At 35.8% G+C, this 24,517-nt stretch overlaps 1 non-coding gene across 1 annotated transcript; it reads right to left on the reverse strand.

The window, feature by feature from the left end:
* Positions 1-23,049: 23,049 nt before the first annotated feature.
* LOC122121900 lies at positions 23,050-23,151 on the reverse strand. Its single transcript, XR_006150053.1, has one exon. It is a non-coding gene; the product is annotated as a U6 spliceosomal RNA (small nuclear RNA).
* Positions 23,152-24,517: the final 1,366 nt, after the last annotated feature.

A 24,517-nucleotide genomic window follows, 5' to 3' on the forward strand; every position in this document is an offset into this window, starting at 1 on the left:
AACTTTTACAAATAATTTAAAAGACATTGACTAAACAAAACAGTATTTTGTTGTGTTGCTGTTTTTAAGTAGACGATATAGATTTCAGATTTTGTTAACACAGAAATAATAATGTAGAACTGTTCTGGATTATAGAACTTTTCCCCAAGACATCTAGTTGTCTCTTCGGGTCATAGGATATGTTCATCACTCAATAGTTTAAGTTACTTTGCAGGGGTACCACAGAAAAGAAGCAAAAAAAAAAAAAAAAGACTACAAAGCATTTTGTGTATCTGGACACTGTTCAAAGACTAAATGAAAATCAGTAGCAAACAAATAAGATCCTACTCCAAATAGTAGGCATATTCTTTTTAATAATTAAAAAATTGTAACAAATAAGTAAACATACTACTCGTGTAATTGATTGATGGTCAGATAATAGCTATAATACAAATAAATGACTTACAAATTCATGAATGATTCTTTTGCTTATACTTTATTTGCTGAATATAAGTATTTAAGTCATATTTTGGGCTTTCATTATTGGTGTTTTATGAAAAGTACCCTTACTTCTGGCCTAAAAGCTTAAATGTAATATTAAATGTAAGGTATTTGTGTAACCAATCAAAAATTTCAACATTAATGCCCCCAATTTGCCAATGGTAAAAGTACAACTTGTTATTTAATTACACAGTAAAGTGCGCAAAATTATTCCATGAAATAATTGAACATTACCATGAGAAAATTATCATCAGATTTTAATTCCCTGAAACTTCATATTTCCTAGAAATATGTTTTTCTGCATTTGTCTGATGTGGTTGATTTATAGATTGATCATTTAGGTACAGTGATTATGCAGTGAACTATGGTATGGTGTGTGAAATAAATAATAGTGGACCCTGTGCTATAAATTTAGAAGAGTAATACATTTTGCAAACTGCTTTATTATTATGAAGCAAACTGGTGATTATGTTAGTGTTCGTTATGCATTGAATGATGTCACCCCCCAAAATATACGTTAGAGCCCTGACCCTTACTATGACTATATTTGGAGGTTAAGATTTCAAGGAAGTAAAAAAGATCTAAATGGAGTCATAAGGGTGGAAGTCATAATTAGATAGACTAGTGAACTTTTAAAAGCAGAAGACACTAGAGAGCTTTTTCTTTCTCTGTACATACAAAGAGAAAAGGTCCTCTGAAGGCAGTAAAAAAGGTGGTCTTCAGCAAGCTGGGAGGAGAGGTGTTGCCAGAAAGAGTTTCCAACACCTTGTCTGTAGACTTCTTGACTTCAGGACCATCAGGAAATACTTTTCTGGTTGCTTAAGCCACCTAGTCTGTGGTAGATAGATATGGCAGCACAGTTGTACCACTAACACAAGGTCACTTCCTGTTACTACCTACAGCTTTACAGAGATGAGCTTCAGATTTTCATTGAATAAATTGCAAAAATGATGAAAGTGGACAGAGTCTAAAAAGTATTATTTTTTCAGGGCAATTATTTTTTTCCATCAACAGAATCTGTTTACTTTGCTGGCATCCTGAGGGGCTGCCTTCCTGAGTTTGCTTCTCTCATCTACTCGATGAGACACATGCTCTTTTCACCAGGAATTCTTGTTTTTCATCTCTCCAGCTAGCCCAGTGAAAGTTTTCTGGATTCTTCATTGATACGAGACTTCAGGAGCCATCCTGATGTGTACCAGACAATAAACGCTGAACATTTGTAAGTAGAATTTACCTCAAAACAACAGGTGAGATTTAGCAATTTCTACCATCCACTGATTTCCTTTTCATCTATGAAGACAGGACTGGTGGTCTTGGCCTCCGGAACACAGTCATTAACAGTGAGCCTAATATGATTCCATTCTGCAATGGCACTCTCATTTGCTAGAGCTTCCATAAATGTATTTGATGTCGAATTCATCCAATGCCTTTCTCATTGGTATATAGACCACACTCTTCTACTGTCTTCCATGTGTGTTGTGTGCATCTTCATCTCACTTTGTTATAAGGACATAGATATTACAGACATGTGGGACTAGGGCCCATTCATGTTACCTTTTGTTGTTGTTGTTGTTGTTGTGTTGGGATCTAATTTGATTTCTGGGTCTCATGCTTGCCAAATAAGTTCTTTATCACCTAGCTACACCAGTCTTAGAGGCCATCCATATGACCTCAATTTACTTTGATCTGCTTTTTTTTAGGCCTTCATAGACATTCACATTCTGAGCCACATGCCTGAAGTATGCATAAAGAAATGGCAATAAACTATCGTAACTCTGCAAAATGGATCATAGATAATGGACATTTTAAAAATAATTGTTCTCCCATACATTTGCTATCAAAGAAGTTGGGGAAATGGAGTTGCAACATTTTTTACTATAGCTCAGCTTCCTGGAGGAGGACTATATATGTAGAATTACTCAGGCTTTTTGTTTTCTTGTTTCTTTTTTTTTTTTTTTACAGATTTTGTTTGATAAGTCTATACTCTTAACTTTTGAGTGACCAGAAAAATTCATGGAGTATATGAGAGTAGAATATTTGTACATTCTAGTCTTTGAGGACAAATTATTCACCAGAAATTGGAGGTAATAACTCATCTTAGCAGCATTAGCTCCCACAGAACTAAGAGAGGAGATTGGACTATGACTCACTAGTTTGTTACCCAGAGGATTATTTCTTCATTTAAGAAGCAGTCAGTATTTTATGAATATGCCCAACACCGAGGTGAAACCCTTTTGAGCAATTAGCATACACTTAGGAAGATGGATGGCAGGAATGTAAAACAGATTTTGTCTAGGATGTGGGTAGTACGGGAAGGAGAGAGGGCAAACAGAAGGTAAAGGAAGGTAAGGTGAAGGAATGTGGCCTGTTAGCTCTCTCCTCAAAGGGTACCAGGAGCCACAAAAAATTAAGCTTTAATGATCAAAAAAATTGTGTGATGGTAAAACAAAGATGGAGGGAAATAATTACGAGAAGCAGGTCAAATATTGGAAGGTAAGTCAATATGATAGGACAATTCTAGGGAGCCAGATATTTTGGATGCATTCACCTTGAAAGCACAGACTTTGGAATACTTTGAGCCATTGAATATACTTGTCAACCTTACCAAGCTTCAGTTTCCTGATATATGAAAAGGAGTTAATTATATTTTCCGTTTTATAGATTCTTAACAAAGAAATCTTTTTCTTAAGATGATAGTATCTGTATTTCTTTATTATCTCTAGATACAACTTTATTTGGGGCCTCACATATTGTAAAGTATTCAACAGATAGCTTGTGGAAGAAGATAGAAAGGTGGCAAAGCAGCTGGGTTTGCCTGTCTCGCCTCACTCTATTTTATACTAAGTAAGAGCCACCAGACATTTGTGCTTAAACCAAAACAATGAGGTTGTTGAGGTAGGTGGTCTCTGAGGTAGGTGGTCTCTGAGGTAGGTGGTCACTTAACTTGTGAATCAGGTGGAGGTTAAGTGGAAGAAGTTAATTATGTTAAAAACAATGAAGCGGGGCTGGGAAGATGGCTCAGTGGTAGAATGCTTGCCTTGCATGCACGAGGCCCTGGGTTCGATTCCTCAGCACCACATAAAAAAAGCTGGCTCAAGTGGTAGAGAATTAGCCTTGAGCTGAAGAGCTGAGGGACAGCGCCCAGGCCCAGAGTTCAGGCCTCATGACAGACAAAAAGAAAAATGAAACCAAACAAAAAACAATGAAGTGATCTGTGTTCAAGGGAAACTTGCAGTCTAGTCTGCATTCAATTTTGACTTCCTAGGAAACCATGATTGTCATTTTAAGGAATTATATAACTGAGAGTCAAATTCATCTACAAGAGTTATATGAGACTCTACGAAGTCTTTGTTACTTCATTAGCCAGAATTCTACAGAGAAAGAGAACAAATAGGAAATATAGGAAAATAGATTTATTGCAAGAAATTGGGTCATGAACATGGGGGCTGAGATGTCTCATATAATCTGATAACTTAGGTTGTTGCTTGCAGGGTAAAGATGCTGGTGTTATAATTCTTTCCCCATCTAAAAGCCTGGGAACCAATGGTGTGAGCCAGTGGTATAAATCTTAGTCCAAGGAAAGGGAAAGATCTATGCTCCAGCTCAAGCTTCAAGTACATAAGTGGACAGATTGTCCCTTTTTCAGCCTTTTATTCCCTCCAGCTTCTTAATGGATTGGAGGATGTCTATCCACATTAGAGAGAGCTATTACTGGTGGACAACCTGGAAACACTTTTACAAACATACACACTCAGAAATAACTTTTAACCAAACTATCCAGGCATCCTATGACACAGTCAAGTTAGTATGTAAAATTAAGCATCATGTGTATTCTATAAGAGACATTGGCCCTTATTAATATTTGCAGTCTGATTAAGGACAATGATTATTATACTTGTTTCAAGGCATGTATTTTCCTGTGGTATCACTTGCCCTGTTCCTGACTTGTCTGCTTATGTATTTCCTTTCATTTATAAACTTGCTGTTTATGATTATACACACAATTGTGGGATTTTAGCTCTAGTCTCTCTCTTCTCATATCAACTGAATGCTCTGTCATATGTTAATTAGAATATTAATGTTCAGTGTTCTAGCACATATGATTGTTTTTGATGCAAACTAAATGTATATTTTCTTTTCTTGAGAGAAAACAGGAAAACTGCAAATAAGAGATCAAGCAAATATGCAGGAAATAGTCATTTACTAAATGTTAACAGCTGCTCTACTATGCTCAGTGAACAAGACACCCAATAAATTAGCAAAAATCTAGCAAAAAAGGATGTGGAAGACTTAAACTCTCATAAGAAACATTCATTTAGATTCTGTATTTTCTGTCATGCAAAGAAAACTTTATCTTCATTTGGTATTGTTCCATTTTCTTATTATTTCACTGTCATGCCTTCCCCCTCACCCCTTTTTTTTGTCTATATGGTGCTTTAAACTCAGGACCTGGGTGTTCTCCCTGAGCAGTTTTTGCACAAAGATAATGCTCTACCACTTTGAGCCATGGAAACACTTCCTCACTGCCATTATTTTACTCAGGCAAGAACTCCTTCCAAGACAGCAAAAATCCCACTCTTGCGTGTAAATTCAGCTACTCACCAAGTTGTCTAATTTGCATAGGGTTAATGAAGTAGGTTAGTGAAGCATTTTTTCCTTCCCTCTATGAATAGAATCTGTAGATTCAGTGTAAATTTGGTAACTGCATTTCAGAAGATTACTCTCTTCACTTGATTTATGCTGCCTATGTATTTAGGCCACATAATAAAATATTCGTTAGAACTTCAGGCTCCATTAAATACGTTGAGTACATGGAAGTGATACGATCATCCTGAAGAACCTGGAGTTAGTGAACATGGGTTCTTGGTGATAGCCAGTGGCAATGATGACTTCTCTTGGAGAGTCAACCTTACAAACACAGGAACATGTCTGTTTATTCACCATTGCATCACACGTCTATTTTTAGCAATACCGTACATTTTTTATTGACCAGAATATTTTTATTGTCAGGGAATCTAAAACATTTACAGGTTGTTCTAACAACAGGATAGCTACTCTCATGGTAAGATAAGGGGTCAAGTGCATATTGAAATATCTCTTAACCAGAGGAACTTGAAATTATCAACACATTGCTGAGTTTTCTTTCACTGTTATATGAAAAGAGCAGTGCAAAGGCTGTTATATTGTCAGTCTCCTCTCTTCTTTTTCTAAAAAGGATTTGAAACAGATACTTTAATAAAAGTAGAACATCACAAACAAGACTGATCTTAGAAATCTTGACTTGGGATATGGCTGCCTTTTCAAAAGCTTCAAAGATTTACAGAAATCTTTAATAGTCTTTGTTGTGATCTTTTCCAGTCTTCTCCAGGGCATTGGATGAAAGTAACAAATGTCAGAAACTCTCCTACTACAGTTTGCTATATGATTTCTTTTTGACTTTGTTTTATTTATTCTGTCCATACTGACATTATCCTGTTACCTCTGAGGCAAAAAAAGTCCCCAATCATAGAAGACATTGCCGATTTGAATCCAAACTCATATATCGATTAGTCTATGCACTTGTTGATTTATTTTTTGATATGTTTTTTATTGTGAAAACACTGTACAGAGGGGTTACAGTTACATGAGCGAGGTAATGAGTGCATTTCTTATCCAGCATTGTTGCCTCCTCCTTTGTTTTTCCCTACCATCCCTTCCCTCCCACCTTCACAACTACACTCCTCGCCCCCCTGTCTAAATTGTAAAGTTCATTTTTCAACATAGTGTCTGGTACATCCCATTGTTACAATGGGTCAACCTGTATCCCTATTTAAACATTTTGTTTTTTCCCTTCTCCTCCCCAAATTATACCACTATCAAATACAGTGAAAACAGGGTTATACCATGGGGAAGTTGATTTATTTCTATATCAAAAATCCTTCCTTAACTATAAGTTCTAAAGTATCTCCACTTTCCATTAGCCCACTTTGACCTTTATCCTGCTTTCCTTTCCTTCTTAGCACATTATATTTATCTGCTCATTTGCTACTATTAGCTTAGTGTTTCATCCTTAGTGCTTAAAACAATGCTAGAGAAATAAGCCATGTATATGTGTTGATTGAATAAAATATTTTATAAAGCTATAAAAAAATCAAGACACAATTAGGCACATACTAAGAGTATTTGTCATTGAAATAATAAAATCCTTTTATATTGTGATGGGATTATTGAAGAGAATGGATTTTGGTCCACAAGGACCTACGTTTAAATCCTGATTGAACTATGTGCTCTCTTAGTCTTAGTAATCCTTTTTATTATTTAAAATGAAATTAATAATACATCTTTTACTAGCCTTAATTCTGTTTTAAAGATTAGAAACATATTTAAAGTATCTCTCAAAGATTTCTCAGTTCCTGATAATAATAGTAATAATGTAATTTCAAGAGTCACAATTTCAACAACAATGACAACTGTTAGAACAATGAAAGGATTTATTATTGCTGTGGGAAGTTCTTAACATTTCATGAAAATCATTTTGCTACAAGTGTCGGGTTGCTGTTGGCAAGTTGTTACTTCCTTCCTCTTATACTAACAGCCATTCCAACTCAAAAGTTAATACCATTAAACATTCAATAATGATGTCTTTAGGTTCTCATTCTATATTATCCATGTGTAGAAATAAAATTGCAACAGTGAAGTTGTTTTCTCTCTCTCTTTAGAACTAATATAAATCCATCTTTTTTTGAGTACCTGTGTTTCTTTGAGGATTCTGCATGTATAAAGAAGATCAAAAGAAAAACTATGGTTTTTAACATTTCCTAGTGTTTAAGAAACAAATTATGGCTTCATTGAAAGGCACCCTGCCAAGAGTATTGCAGGAGGGAGACTCTGGATCAGTATTGAAGGTAGGAGGGAGGGAGGATCTCCAATTGCTCAAGAAACAGCAGCTCAGACATTTAAACACTTATGAAGTTAAAAATCTAACACAAGACCACTACTGCTATAGCAACGAAGAACACCTTTCCTATTCTCTTTTGCAGATCCCAAACTTCACTGTGAATGAACCAGATAGGGGTGAGAAGGCATAGAAATCAAAACAGGGAAAAAGTAGAATAATCCAATTACCCCCACCCTTCTTGATTTTTTTTTAACCAATTTAGGATTTCACATTGTTTAAAACTATCAAATTCTATGGAATGGAGTATTTAGATTATTGCATAGTCTCTATTTTGTGCGGTAAGACAATTGGGTATATTTTGCTACTAGGAAAAAGTCAAGCTATTTGTATAAATTGTCATCTAAAGAAGCAAGAGAAAGCAGGGGTTATGTTATACCGTGGGGGAGGGACATACAAAGCAACAAAGAAATCATCTTATAAATATGTTAGAAACTATCACAAGAAAGAAAAAGCATTTGAATACTTATCTTTTCACCTAACATCAACTTATCTGACCTTTTCTGCTTGTCTCAGACATATACTAGTTATTGCAAATAAGGGAAACCATGGGACCTTTGATTCTTTGGGCCTGGCTGACTCACTTAATATAATTTTTTGCAATAATTTGTGGAGGGGAAGGGCAAAAACAAACCATCAAGACCATACTAAAGCTACCTGCACAACTATGTTTATTGCAGCATTATTTACTATAGCTAAGATATGGAACCAACCCAGATGCCCTTCAGTAGATGAAGGGATCAAAAAAATGTGGTATATATACACAATGGGATTCTATGCCTCCATCAGAAAGAATGACATTGCCCCATTTGTTAGGAAATGGAAAGACCTGGAAAAATTATATTCAGTGAAGTAAGCCAGGCCCAAAGAAACATAGGTCCCATGGTTTCCCTTATTTGCAATAACTAGTATATGTCTGAGACAAGCAGAAACGGTCAGATAAGTCGATGTTAGGTGAAATGAACCCCAAGATAAAGATTCAATGTTTTTTCTTTCTTGTGATTGTTTCTCACATATTTATAAGATGATTTCTTTGTTGCTTTATATGCCCCTTCCCCATGGTATAACCCCTGTTTCATTGTATTTGATGTTGGTATAATTTATGGAGGGGAAGGGCAAAAAAAATTGTTTAAATAGGGATACAGGTGTACCCATTGCAACAATGAGATATACAAGTCATTATGTTGAAAAAACGAACTTTACAACTTTAGTGGGGAGGGGAGGAGAATGGGAAGGGGAAACAAAGTAGGAGGCAACAATGCTTGATAAGAAATGTACTCATCACTTTGTCCATATAATTGTAACCCCTCTGTACAGTATTTTCACAATAAAAAATAAAAATTTAAAAAAAGAAGTAAGAGAAGAAATAGCATTATTAATTGATATCTTTATTGTCTTTCCAAATAATACAAGGTCAGTAGAAGATTTTATCTCCCAGTGGGCAAGTCTTTGTCTAAAGTGTTTCAACTGTTACTAGACGAAGCCAGATAACCAAATTAAGAGCAGAGATTAACCAATTAGAAAATCAGAAAATTATAGCCAAAATTAACCAAACAAAAAGCTGGTTCTTTGAAAAAATAAACAAAATTGATGGCCCATTGGCAAGATTAATTAAAAAAAGAAGAGAGGAAACCCATATTAACAGGATTAGGGATGCCACAGGAAAAATCACAACACATACCCAAGATATCCAAACAATCCTAACAGACTACTTTCAAAAGTTATACTCTCTAAAGGAAGAAAACTTGGCAGAAATGGATGCATTTTTAGAGAAATACAAGTTGCCCAAACTGAGTAAAGAAGAAGTAAACCAATTAAATAAGCCAATGTCCTACAACCAGATACAGGACGCTATCAAAAGTCTTCCAACAAAAAAAGCTCAGGACCAGATGGATTCACAGCAGAATTCTATAAGACCTTTAAAGAAGAACTAATACTCATACTCCTCAAGCTCTTCAGAGAAACAGAGAAGGAGGGAGCTATCCCAAACTCATTCTACGAAGCCAATATCACACTCATCCCCAAACCAGGCAAAGACCCAACCAAAAAGGAGAATTACAGGCCAATTTCCTTGATGAACACAGATGCAAAGATCCTTAACAAGATTCTAGCTAACAGAATCCAGAAACACATAAAAAAAATAATACACTATGACCAGGTAGGCTTCATCCCAGAGACACAGGGATGGTTTAACATATGTAAGTCAATAAATGTAATCCAACACATCAACAGAGCCAAGGTCAAGAATCACATGATTATCGCCACAGATGCAGAAAAGGCCTTTGATAAAATTCAACATTCATTCATGCTAAAAGCTCTGGGGAAAATAGGAATAGAAGGAACATTTCTAAAAACAATAAAAAGCCATTTATGACAGACCAATAGCCAATATTATACTTAATGGGGAAAAGCTACAACCAATTCTCCTAAAATCAGGAACAAGGCAAGCATGCCCACTGTCTCCACTCCTCTTCAATTTAGTCCTGGAACCCTTAGCAAGGGCATTAAGGCAAGAAAAAGACATTAAAGGGATCCGCATAGGGAAAGAAGTTAAACTATCCCTTTTTGCAGATGACATGATACTATACCTTCATGATCCCAAAAACTCCATCCCCAAACTCTTAGAAATCATAAATCATTTTGGCAAAGTAGCAGGATACAAAATAAACCCAAAAAAATCAGTTGCCTTCCTGTACACTGACAATGTACAAGAAGGGAGGGAAATAAAGGGAGAAACCTCATTCACAATAACCTCCTAAAAAATAAAATATTTAGGAATTAACCTAACCAAAGATGTAAAAGAACTATTTAATGAAAACTATAAAAAGTTAAAGAAAGAAATTGCAGAAGACACTAGCAAATGGAAAGACCTACCATGCTTTTGGATAGGCCGACTTAATATAGTAAAGATGGTAATACTTCCAAAATTAATATACAAATTCAATGCAATTCCTATTAAAATCCCCATCACTGAAATACAGAAAACAGTCCAAAAATTCATATGGAACAACAAAAGACCTAGAATAGCCAAAACAATTCTAGGGAATAAAGACAACATGGGAGGGATATTCATGCTGAACTTCAAACTCTACTACAGAGCTATAATAACAAAGACAGCATGGTACTGTCTCAAAAACAGACCCAAAGACCAATGGAACAGAATAGAAGATCCAGAAATATATCCACAGGCTTACAGCCAGCTGATATTCGACAAAGGAGCCAAAGACATACAATGGAAGAAACACAGCCTCTTCAACCACTGGTGCTGGGAAAACTGGGTGGTCACATGCAGAAAACTAAAGGTGGACCCCTGCCTATCACCATGCACCAACATCAACTCAAAATGGATTAAAGACCTTAACATTAAACTTGAATCTCTGAAACTACTGCAGGACAGAGTAGGGGAGACACTTGAACTTATAGGCACAAGAAGGAACTTCCTGAACAGAGTCCCAGGGTCACAGTTGTGGGACTACCTTAAAAAGCTTCTGCACAGCTAAATCTATCACAACCAAGCTAGAAAGACAACCAACTAATTGGGAAAAATATGTACCAGCAATATATCAGACAAGGGGTTAACATCCTGTATATACAGGGAACTCAAGAAACTAACCCCTCCCAAACCTAACAAACCAATTACTAAATGGGCAAGGGAACTAAAGAGGGACTTCTCAAATGAAGAAATAAAAATGGCAAAGAAACACATGAGGAAATGTTCATCATCCCTGGTGGTGAAGGAAATGCAAATAAAGACAACCCTGAGATACCACCTTACCCCAGTCAGAATGTCCCACATCCACAAATCAGCCAACGACAAATGCTGGAGGGGATGTGGAGAAAGAGGAACCCTATTACACTGCTGGTGGGAATGTACACTTATACAACCACTTTGGAAAGCAGTCTGGAGGGTCCTTAGAAAGCTAAAGATTGACCTCCCTTACAACCCAGTCATACCACTTCTAGGCATCTACCCTTAACAACAGGAACCAATATACAAGGACACGTGCACCTCCATGTTTATTGCAGCACTGTTCACAATAGCTAGGATATGGAAACAACCAGATGCCCCACCACAGATGAATGGATCCAAAAATTGTTGTATCTATACACAATGGAATATTATGCAGCTATTAGAAATGACAAAATAATGGCATTTGCAGGGAAATGGATGGAGCTAGAAGGAATCATGTTGAGCGAGGTAAGCCAAGAGCAAAGAGACAAATGGTACATGGTCTCCCTGATAAGTGGATGCTAAATCCAAAATGTTAGGTGATACGACAAAATTAACAGGACTTAAGAAACAAAGAACTCCCACTCATCTGGTCAAACCACTACTAAATATCCCCATGCTGCTGATCACATGTATGGTGTATATATGTACACCGTTATATGTTATAGACTGTGATAGACAATTTGCTCCAGGAAAGTTAGAATGAACTTGTGAGTTTAAATGAGCATCATTATTCCACAATACTGTGAAATTTGGGAAATTATGTATCACTTAATCACAATTAAAAAAAAAGAAACTCGGGAAAGGTAGGGAGGGAAGGGATGGTAGGGGAAAACAATGGAGGGGGTAACAATGCTCAATAGGAAGTGTACTCATTACCTTGCTCATGTAACTGTAACCCTCTGTATAGTATCTTTACAATAAAAAATTAAAAAAAATAAAGTGTTTCAACTGATCACCTTACCTGTTCCTATACACTCAGCCCTGTAATAACATAACTAATTGTGGCCAGTGTCTATGAATCGAAGTGGTATTGTATACTTCTAAGTATATTCTGAATGTTTTCTTCCCAACCATGGGCTATCTTTGTCTTTTAGATGCATGGTTGCATAGAGTTAAGCCTGGGTCCGACAGCAGATTCTTTTAGTGAATTGCTTGTTTTGTAGTCTGACTAAGAAATAGATCTTACTGTATTTAACTACTGATGTCTGGTATTCACCATTATATTCACAGATTTATCATATTTGGTGCTCTTCATTTTCTCTTGCTTCAGACTTTTAGTGTAGACTTTCTTCCTTTTTCAATAAAGTAGATCTATTACCTCCTATAATACATGAGTATTGGTAGAATCTCCTAGTTTTCAGTTGTCTTAAAGTATTTCTAGCTCTTCCTTTTGCATGGAAGAAGTTTATTCTCTTATCATATCTTTAGGCTCTTGCTTTTAAAAGCCAACATCTGTCTAATTGTAATTTTTTAAGTAATTTCATATTTCCTGCAAACATTTGTATTTTCTATTGAATTTTTCTCTGCTTTCTGTCTTTGACCTATTCCACTTCACAGGTATTTCTAGGAATGTTTTCTTTTGTTTATGCTACTTAAATATTTCAGTTGGAATGTGTCAATATCATTTATCATCTTCTTTGTTATCTCCTTAAATATTTTATCTACTTCATTTTTTTATTCTTCTCAAATCCCAGTTAGATATATTTATTTCCATTTGTTTATTTATTTGCTTGTGCTAATAACAATAATTATTTTTAATTTTTATCACATTGTTCCTTTCTCAAACATTTTTTTTTTCATTTTTATTTGTAGTTTCTTGTACTTACTTTCAATTATTTGTTTTGTAATTTCTGTTAGCTACTTTGTGATGTGTCTTTCACAGTAGCATGATTTGAAGCTATATGTGTTTCTGTTGCTCTTTCTCAAAGTTTCTTTCCTTGTGTGTTAGCGAAATTTGAAGGTGAGTATTTATTTTGTTGATCTTCAAATATAGAAGGCTTATTTGACTAAATGCAGCGTGACTGCATCCTAGAAGTACTGTGCTTGCTTTGGCTGGATCCAGGAAACCCTTCCCATCTGAAATTACTCCAGTTTCTTACTTACTTTTTTTTCTTTTCTTTCTTTTTTTACAATGCTGGAGATTGAGCCCCTGGGGTTCATACACACACACACACACACACACACACACACACACACACACACACACACATACACACACATATATGTCATTATGTAATCATTGAGCTGAGCTACACTCAGCCCTGGTTTATGGTAGGTTCAAAAAGAGGGGACATAAATGTTAAGAGAAAGAGTAGATAAGGAGAGGGTTTAACACCAGTACAGATAGGAAACAGCCTTCAAGGGGAGCCTCCAGCCAAAGGTAGAGACTCACTCCTTGTTTATAATCTAAAGCAGTTATAGTAGGTCTGATAGAGTACTAGAATTACCTGGTAAAAGTGGTTTGAAAATAACTAATGGTGGGACAAATGGTGGGAAATCAGGTCACAGTTGGAGGTGAGGGAGGGAGCTGATCAAGTCAAGAGTAAATTTTGGTCTGGTGCCTGCTGCATGACTTGTTCTGGTCTGGGAAAGAGGCTAAGGTGGGAGTGTTAGTGAATAAAGGCACTGTTCTGAGGTCTCAGGATAAGGACATCTGGGTATTGGATCTAACAGTTTGGTGTTTTCAACTAATAATAGCCATTGCCTCAGATCAGCCTCACTTCTCCGATGTTCTCAAGGCTTACTTCTTCAGTTTCTGCCCATAGATTGTACTCATTTGATTGGCACTTAAGCAATTTCCTTTACTTGTAGGGGAAAGAAGTCTTATTCTGTTTTGTTATAGTGATAGATTCCATAAAAGCACCTTTTTCTCCATACTGTTTTGAAGGACTTCAACTATTTTTTTAATTATTGAAAAAACTGGTTGACCTTCTGTCTTTGTTGTTCATTGTTTGTTTGTTTTGTCATCAAATCTAGTGAGGTAGCGCAAGCTGCCTTGTCACTTAGAATCTTCCTGCTTAAACTTTAAGAAGGCTGGGATTGCAGTCCTTTGTCTTTAAACCATCTGGACTATGTGGAGATGTAAAGTTATGCTTCCCTTGTTTTCTGTCTTCCTCCTCTGTCTGTTTATATCACTATTATTTTATACTTTTGTCTAGATGAGTATGTGTCTCTTGCAAATATGTTGGACACATAGATTCTAGAAAGTTGCTGTGCATGTATTTTTTGTGTTTCCCTTAAAGTTTATTTTGGGCTCTTACATTCATTTGTAACCTGCTTCTAAGGTGACTGACATAGCAGTAATAAGATTTGAAATCTAAACTGACTGGAATATTTTTAATGAGCTGTGGTTGCTATCTGAGAAACTCTCCTACACCACATAAAAGCTTGTTATTTTGTACTGCCTACCTGTATTTTAAATCCTAAAAAGGCTCCAGAATTCCAGGAAATATCCATGATATGTAATTTCTACCTAAGAAATTAAAGCATTTCTAAAAGCCAGTAATGTCCAAAACAAGCTATGCCTCATAGAACATCGGATGTATGGTGAATTTAAGGCTATTTTTAGTTTGTTTGGGTGCCTAGCTAGGAAACACTATGGTGAAGGTATTTTCTACCTGCTTCATGTTGTTTTGCATGGTAAGACTGCTGGGTGGCAGTTCCATTGTTTATCAGTATAATTTGAATGAAGCTGTTTAATGTTTAATTCATTTAGGAACACTTCAGAAAACTGCCTGATGCTGAACTGATTAGCTCCATTGGAATGTGGTTTGCAAATGTACATCACACTCTATTAAGCTTCCCAGGTACTCTTGGCATTTGCCTATCATTTTCCTTTACTTCTTTCCTTATCACCCTAGTTTCTTCACTGACTTCCCTGCCCACAGATTCCATATGTCTTCAGCTTCAAGTCCAATTCTCACTGGAGGCATTAATATTGTGTATCACTCTCCAGGTGATTTACGACACAGAGCCTCACCATCGGCCCCTGCCCACACAAATGATGTCTGCGCCATCTTTATTGACAGACCAAACTACCGTGTGTTGTCCCAGTGATTGCTATTGTCTGCAAGTAACAGTCTGGTATTCTGTGTCTTAGACTCAGGAGAGTACTCTTAAACACAGACCAGTCCCTTAGCAGAGGTTTTCATCTTACTGTCCAAGAAATTTGAAAACAGAAGTTCCCCTTAGATGAAAGTCATTGTCATGCCATTTCTAAACCATATTGTACAAATAAAATAACAGATTTAGAGGACAGTTGTCTACAAGAACAGACTTCATTTGGGACTTGCATTGCTTGACAAGTAACCAACAGCAGAGTAAGATTTGGGTTTCTGTCTTCATTTTGTGTCTGCCTCCTTTACTTTGGAATTGATTCCTATTCAGCTCAGTACATTATGTTGTAGGAACTATTTTAATACTATTCTGTAGATAGTAAAAGTGAGGCATAAGATATCTACTCTGTCTATATGTTTTTATACCTATTAAATTGAAGATTGAAGATCTGTGACTTACACTCATGAGTATGAGGCTCACAAGGTCTGTTTTAACTATTTATTCTACCTGTCTTAACAAACGCTTCCAAAATTTCATTTTTAATCTGCATATTACATTGCTGAAGTTCTCAGCTTCTTATAATTTTTCAACACACATTGTAGTTTAATGCAAAATAAACCATTAAATTTGTTATCTTTGAAATTTCTGACATTAGTACTTTACAGGTACGGATGTATTTTTCTTACCTGAGCTGCTTGAGAGCACCTCTAACAATTCAGTTAAAAACAGGATTTCTCTGTTATTATAGATAAGGATAAAAAATTGTAATGGCAAGGTGGGTGGGGTTTCAGCTAATTAGAATGAATCCTTGGGTCAATTGAAAGCAATGCTGTCCAATGTTATGGATAGCACTTTTGGTTGAACATGGCGCTTGATCTCTGGGCCTAAGCGCTGTCCCTAAGCTTACAGCTCAAGGCAAGCATGCTACCACTTGAGCCACAGTGCCACTTCCATGGATAGCACCTTTTTTATTGTAAAAATACTGTACAGAGGGGTTACAGTTACATGAGCATGGCAATGAGTACATTTCCTATTGAGCATTGTTGCCTCCTCCTTTGTTTTTCCCTTCCCACCTCCATAATTACCCACACCCTGCCAAAGTTGTAAAGTTTGTTTTCAGCATAGTGTCTTGTACATCTCATTGTTACAATGGGTCAACCTGTATCCCTATTTAAGCACTTTGTTTTTTCCCTTGCCCTCCCTGAATTACAGAAGTGTATATACAAGATGAAGGGCGCTGACATCAAATACAGTGAAAAAGGGGTTATACCATGGGGGAGGAACATACAAAGAAACAAAAAAAAATCACATGGTACATTATAAATACATTATAAACAATTCCAAGAAAGGAAAAAAAATATTTGTGTCCCTATCTTGGGGTTCATTTTGCTTAACATCATCTTATATGGTCATCTATAGATAGCTTTTGACCTTTTCTACTTGTCCTACACATGTACTAGTTATTGCAAATAAGGAAAACCATGGGACCTATGTTTCTTTGGGCCTGGCTTACTTCACTTAGTATAATTTTTTCTAAATTGGATAGTACCCTTTTTCAGTTCAGATTATGAGACCAATCTGTACGTACATTTCACTTCAAGCAGAGGTGGCCCACAACTCAGGAGGACCATCTACATCTTACATGCAGTGTTAAAATGGTACCAAGTTTTATCTCTTGGATGCTATGAACTCTTCAGGACAAGAACCTTGCTTTATGTAACAAGTATGAGACTTGGCATGTAGAAAACATGTGATGAATATTTGTTGACAGCATGGAAAATGAAGTATAATCACATAGGCCTTTTCTCTTTAGGGGAAAGACATCTATAATCCAAATGAATTTAATACATCAACATCAGCTGACAATTAGTAATTACATGCTTTCACCACAATAGTAATTCAAAGAAAATTCTCTCCAATTAGACATTTTATTTTTTCTCAATTAGTAAAAGTACTTTATTCTCCTCTTGTATATGCTCTATACCTTGCCAATTAGACATTTTAATGAATAAAATATTTTAGCAGATGTATTTGAACAGTGGGTATCAAGTTTATATTCAAGACTCTATAAAAGGCTTGTCAGCTCACAATATCTTATTTATTCAAAGAGAAAGTTAGTAGGTGGGAAAATTCCAGGAAAATATCTTTTTGGTATTTGATGGAATAAACTTGTTTTACTTTAGGAGAATTATGAAGAAAGGCATAGAAAGTGCTTCAATTACTTACTTTTATTGCAACCTAATGGCAGGGGCATGAAAATGCTTTTCCCAATTTGTACTTAAGGTTTACTTGACGGTTTGATGAGAATGTCATCTAAACATTTAATTTTCAGCAACATAGATCAAGGTTAGAATGTAAGAAAAGAAGGCAAGATGCGAGTCAAGAAAGCTAACCATTAACAGAAGAAAGAAAGATGGGAAGAATGGAAGGACACACAAGAGGAAGAAAGTGTCTGAGGTTGTGTTAAAGTAAGGAAGGACTTTTGAAGTTAACTGGCACTGGAAAAATGCAGAAGAGACATTCTGGGTGATGTGGGGGGCAGCAGGGGAAAAGGCAGGCACAACCTTCACAGTAGGAGCTAACACATCCTATACTTGTGCAAATAAGAGTCTGGCATGTTCCACACCACGTGAGCTATGAAATATGCAAGTGAAATTCCATAGTTGCATATATTAAAACATAAAGAAATGAACTAGGAATTATCTTCCCATTTTAATTGATAATTTAATGGGACAAAAATTGTTCTAAAAGTACTGCCATTACTACAACGGACGTGAAGTTCTTCTTGTCTTCTTCTGTAAAAGAAGGAGGAAAACAAACTAACAAAATGTGAGAATTATTAATTAAAAGTTCTATAGTCATCTGATTTTTCAAAGCTAATTTTTAGAGCCCTACCATTTTTTTATATACTATTTTGATGTTGTGAAAATTCTCTTATTCATTTTTTTCTTAATTTCCTAGGTCAAAATTAAGTTTGCAAATAGACATTGGCAATTAAATATTAGATTAGTTATTGGACTCTAAGGTCATTAAGAATATCCATTTGAAAATTAGAATTAAAAATTAGTATTAGCATCTAAGTTTTAAATCTATTATTATTCACCATATCTGTTACAATCTATGACATGATGCTCTACTTGGAAATACTTTAAAACTGACAGTCTTTTTCAGTTTTTAGTGCACTGCTGTCAACAAAATAAATAGAAGACCAAATTAAAAGTTGAATATGTACTTGTCAGAATCGTGTATGTTGTGTGGCCTTCAGTGAAGAAGTCTCATGGCTGCATGGAGCATTTGCTATTTTCCCCTTTGCCCTAACATATTGGCATACTAATGTTTTCAATATATTATGTAAAACATTATAGCTGACTATTGAGTAATTTCTGTTTATTATTATTATTATTATTATTTTGTCAGTCATGGGGCTTGAACTCTGGGTCTGAGTGCTGTCCCTCAGCTCTTCAGCTCAAGGCTAGCACTCTACCACTTGAGCTACAGCGCCACTTCCGGTTTTCTGGTGGTTTATTGGAGATAAGAGTTTCACCGACTTTCCTGCCCAGGCTGGCTTTGAACTGCTATCCTCAGATCTCAGCCTCCTGAGTATCTAGGATTACAGGCGTGAGCCACGGGCGCCTGGCATTTCTGTTAATTTATAATATAAACTTTTCCAGTTCTGAGATGTGGCTTAAAAAGTCACTGAGAATTTTGAGCAGATCACTTTTACTTTAATTGTTGTTGTTGTTGTTACTAGGATTTGAACTTGGAGCCTTGCTTGGCTTGCTTGCTCAGCTAGCACTCTACCATTTGAGCCATATCTGCCTCCTAATCCAGGCCTGCAGCCCTGTTTTTGACTGGTAATATTAGAGATGGAATCTCAAGGACTTTTCTGCTTGGGATAACTTTGAACCATGGTCTTCTGGATCTCAAGACTTCCCAGAAACTAGGGTTGTTGGTGTGAGCCACTAACTCACAGAAAGTCATTGTATTTTGTCGAGGTGTTTGAAATACATAGCCTAGCGTGTTGAGTTAGGCTATTATTGAGATAGATTCTCGAAAATGCTGTGGGCTATTTGAAAATAATCTTAACCTGTAAATGTTTCTTTAATGAAAAATAAAATATAAAGAAATAGATAATGAATTTCAGTGCTTATTAATCACTTTTCCATTAGGCAAATTGGTTGCTGGTTTGTCAGAAGCTCTGATCCAAAACCGTCTAATATTCATATCTCATCCCAGTGAGAAATGCCCTGATAATTGTTTAAGTTCCGCTGGGCCATGGCATGCATTCCAGGAAGAGGTGCTGGTTGTGGCTTTCTCTGTGATGCTTCCAGGTCACAGGCAATAGCATCTTGGTGGCTGTTACTGGTGATAGAGTAGAAGCCCTGTGCTGCTTCCTAAATGATCCTGCTTCTATTTTATTTTAAAACAGTAATCTGTTAACAGTTTCTGATTAAGATGCAATGACCCAAGGGCGATTTTTGAAAAACAAACTGTGTTCTTATGAGTTGTCTTCCGTAATGGTTAAAGTGTAAATACAGGAGAAACAACCTTTTTTATTATTTGCTTCAGTGCAAAAAGCAACAAACAAACAAAACAACAAAAAACCCCAAACAAACAATGAAGTAAGAGTTTGGCCCTTGCCAAATACAGTAAAGGATTTGCTTTCAAAATACACATGACCCCAAGACAAGGACACAAGTGGTTTTTTCTTTCTTGCTATTATTTCTAACATATTTATAAGGTTCCATGTGATTTTTTTTTGACGATTTGTATGTCCTTCCCTATGGTATAACCCCATTTTCACTGTATTTGTTGTTGGTATAATTTGGGGAGAGGAAGGGCAAAAACAAATTGTTTAAATAGGGATATAGGTGGACCCATTGCAACAATGAGATGTACAAGACCTCGAAAAACAAACTTTACAGTTTAGATGGGGGGGAGGGAGGCGGGGTGTGGGAGTGTAGTTGTGGAGAGGGAAGGGATGATAAGGGAAAAACAAAGGAGGAAACAATGCTTGATAAGAAATGTACTCATTACCTTGCTCATGTAATTGTAACCCCTCTATACAGCATTTTCACATTAAAAAACTTATTTAAAAATACAAAAAAATACACATGACATTGAGATATTTTCCTTGTGTTCAGAATCCAGGAAATCATTCCTTGCCTAAATCATTGTGTATCATGTGCATAAAACAAGGAAACTCACTAATAACTTATCATATTATAGAATTACATAAGTATTACCATTAAATTATACCATGATATGATTAAAACATTGTAAGGATTTTTTTTGAGTGAAATGTACAGGACAAATTCTAATAGAATGGACTTGACATTTGAGAGTTTATCATGTTTTACCATTAAGTTAACAAGATGCATGTGTTTTGGAGCTTCATGACCAGAAGCCTTTTCAAGATATAACTGTGAGGTTTGGAATAGGACTTGCTATGTAGAATGGAGCAATACTGCTTCATTTTGCTTTTCATACTAGGGGAAGCCTATATGGGAATCAGAGTTAATGAGGAACCATATAAAGAAAGAATTCTGTGAAATTGCTTTCTGTCTTACATAAACTGACCTATCTATTAACTAGAGATTGTTTCTGTCTTATATGTATTATATGTATTGGCATATCTCTATTAACTAGAGATTGTATGTTTCATATTTGGATGTTGTTTGGATGTGTCATCAAGTGTTTATGTGTTGAAGTTAAAGGACTTAAGAAGGTGTGAAGAGGATGGAAATAAAGTATTATTCTACTACAAAGAATGAAGTCAGGAAGAAGAAGAAGAAAGCCATACCATTAGCAGGAGAACAGAGGGACCTAGAGATCATCATGTGAAGCAAGCCAGGCTCAGAAAACTTATGTTGAATTTACAATAAACACAAAGATGAAAGGAAAGTAGAAGTGAGATTGCTGGGAATGTTGGGAAAGCTCAATGGGGTAAGAGTTAAAAGGAGGTGACTAAGGGAAGGAGAAGAATATAATCAAAGTATATTACATGAGTTTACAGAAAATTTACATTGTAATCATTAATTTGTATGATTAATGTATGCCAAAAAAGATGATGGAAACTTAATTCAAGTATGTTTGCAAGTAGGAACTTTGGGAAGAAATTTGGATCAGATGAAATCATAAAGTTAGAATTATCAAGTTTAACAAGAAATATACTTATTACCTTACTGTGTAATTGTCACCCCTCTTTCCATTACCTTGACAATCAAAAAGAAAAGAAAAGAAGTTAGAATTACCATGATTGAATCTTGGTGGCTTTGTAAGCGGGAGAGAGACCTAGAGAGATTCATATATACTCATACACATTTCTTACCACACAGTCTCTGTTACCCTGTTACATCCAGCGTTATTTCAGGACTCTGGAGCAAGAAGGCTTTCACCGTATCTAGCCCATCCATCTTATACCTCCAGAACCATGAGACAGCATCAATCCATTTCTTTGTAATTCACCAAGAATGGTTTTCTGTTACTTGAAATAAACACCTGAAGAAATACATTTTTTTCTTTGTCTTTTGGTTTTACATTAAGAATAATGTGAAGGAAAGGAAGACACTATATGAAAGGAAATGTACTCATTACCTGACTCATTGTAATCCCTATGCACATCACCTTTATAACAATGAAGTAAGTGATAATTATAAAAAAGAATAATGAAGTAATAGACATGGATAACATATGCCTTTTTTGTTCTGTTTTTTTTTTCTTCTAAGATAGAGGGTGGTAAGTGGGCTGAACAAAGTAGTAAATGTTTTTAATTTAGTAGATGTTGAAATATTTCTTTCCAAAAAAAGGCTGAATAATTTAACATTTTCTCTTTTAGAATACTTATTTTCCTTTATCCCTAAGAAGAAGAGAAATGATAACCTTATTCCACTTTCTATAAATCTAGTGGGTGGAATATAGCTTACTATTATTTTGTATTTCCCGCTTCACTACAATTCTAAGCGCATTTTCAAAACACATTTTTGAGTGTATGTTTGTAATTGCTGCCCATTCAAACATAAATTCAAACATTTTCTCTTACAGGCAGACACTAAATATGGGTGTGAAAATAATGTAACAAAACCTATTAAAATTACAAAATAAAAGAGAGGTAGTAAGTAAGTAGAAGAATAAGATAATAGAGTGGTTAATAGAGCACTGGTAATAGAACAGAACTCATAAGACACATGCATGGAAAAAGAATGAAGCTCCTTTGTGCACTATTATAAACTAATGAAAAATGACTTCTCTTTGGTAAAATTGATAATTGTTTTTAGTACAAAGCAAAGTAAAATAAATTTAAAAGGACCAATATGCATTTCTCACTCAAAAAATGCCAATTCACATTTTTAACCTTTGTATTATGAAGAGTGTTATGATTTATTGTCAAACTACCCTCTATTATATTTTTCACTGGTTGACTTGGATATTATGACTCTTGGTGTAATAAATAGGTATTTAGGTATCTCTTAAATGAGTGGACTTCCTCCTTCTCTCCCTTCCCTTTCCCTCCCTCCTTCTGCACCTCTCTCATTCCCTTCCTTCTTTCCCTTTTTTCTTTCCTTCTACCTCTTTCTCTGTTCTCAGTAAACACCTGATGTCTGTACCCTGTACTTGGCACTAATGGAGACTAATGGAGTAGTCTTTCGCCCCCTCACTTTCACTTTACAGTTTTCTATTTTTCTTTGGTATGGTGGTCTTTGCTCACTACCGAAACTTCAGTGTCTTCCTGTCATCACCCACTTCAGAGCGTACCTTCTCTCCAGCTCCTGTGTTTTTCCTCTAGAGATGCTCCTCTAGAATATTATCAGATACTTAATTCATCAGTGCTTAGTGTCACAATTTTTTAAACAGGAAATGCTTCATGAGTTTGTATATTGTCCTTGCACAGACCCATGCTGGTCCTCTCTATATTATTCCAATTTCAGTGTATGTGCTCTGGAAACATTCAACTTTAAAATTGTGTGATTTTGGATACATCAATTCATTAACATAAGGAAGATCATAATTTCTTTTATTTGAGTCTCCCTAAAAGCTGAAAACCTTGTTTAAAGAGCTGTATCACCTATAAGAAAATGCCCTTGCTATTATTTTCTTGTGTGTGTTTGGTATTTCCAAGGTTTTCAGAGTGCAGCCACCTGGGGTTCTGCTTCTTATTAGGATGTTTGCTTGTCTGCCCTCTGCCCTCCTGTGTCTGCTTGAGGGGCCTCTCTATGCCTTTTCTTTTGGAGCTGCAGCACCATCTCTGTGCACCAAGACTCTTGCACCTTTATTACCTAGTTTTTATATTTTCCCCAAGCACAGCTGAATGGCAGGTACTATAGATCTTTGCTAACTGAATATTATGTTTTTGGCAGCAAAAGAAAAAAGTGCCACTTTTCTATCTAAAAACTTGTCTCCAACCCTGAAGGTTATTTTCTCTTATCAAAATGCATCCTTTGGCTTTCTGACTTGCTAGCTTATTAAATTGCTGCTCAGTTCTGCTTGCTTCAATGGAGAACTAGCTTTATTTGCTCTGGTAGTTATGTCAAAAGCTTTAACCATATATATAAAATACAGAATATAAACAGAGAACTGTCCATATGTGTGACATATATATGCACATACACATATACAGATAGATATACATACAAATATCTGTATGTCAGTAGGGAATCTATATCTATGTATCTATGTATGTATATATATCTACCTATCATCTCTATATATGTCTGTCTCTCTATCATCTATCTAGCCTCTCTATCTCTATCCATCACTCTATCTATGTATCTGTATGTATCTTTCTAAATTATCGTTATCTCTATGTATGAATCTAGCTATCTGCTCTATATCTATCTATCTATCTATCTATCTATCTATCTATCTATCTATCTATCTATCTATCTGTCCACTTACATTTCTCAGCCTCAGAAACACAAGGGAAGGATGAATGTCATCCTTCTTTTTATTAGGACGGCTGCCATCCTTTTCTCAAATTTCACCTCTAGCATCGTCAGCCACTGAACCCTGAGCATGCACTTCCATCCTCAACAGGGCTTATGGTAAAATAGTTTTCCCTCTATTCACAACAGGAAGTCTGACCTTGACTCTCTTCATTTCCAATGATTCTCTCAAAGGAACAACTCAGCTGGACCTTTCAAATGGAGACTCCTTGAAGTTCCCTTGCTTAGCACTATGTGCATTCTCTGCCATGGATATCAAATTTCCTCTTCATTCTTGTTCTCAGAGCCATTTGTTTCTTTTAGGCATGAAACCAAAATACCATGGTTTTCTGTAGTGTAAATGTCATTGGGACAAGTTGTTTTGCCATCTTA

The sequence above is a fragment of the Dipodomys spectabilis genome, unplaced genomic scaffold (assembly GCF_019054845.1).
Source record: "Dipodomys spectabilis isolate Male_0828 unplaced genomic scaffold, ASM1905484v1 ptg000197l, whole genome shotgun sequence".
NCBI classification, from domain to species: Eukaryota; Metazoa; Chordata; class Mammalia; order Rodentia; family Heteromyidae; genus Dipodomys; species Dipodomys spectabilis.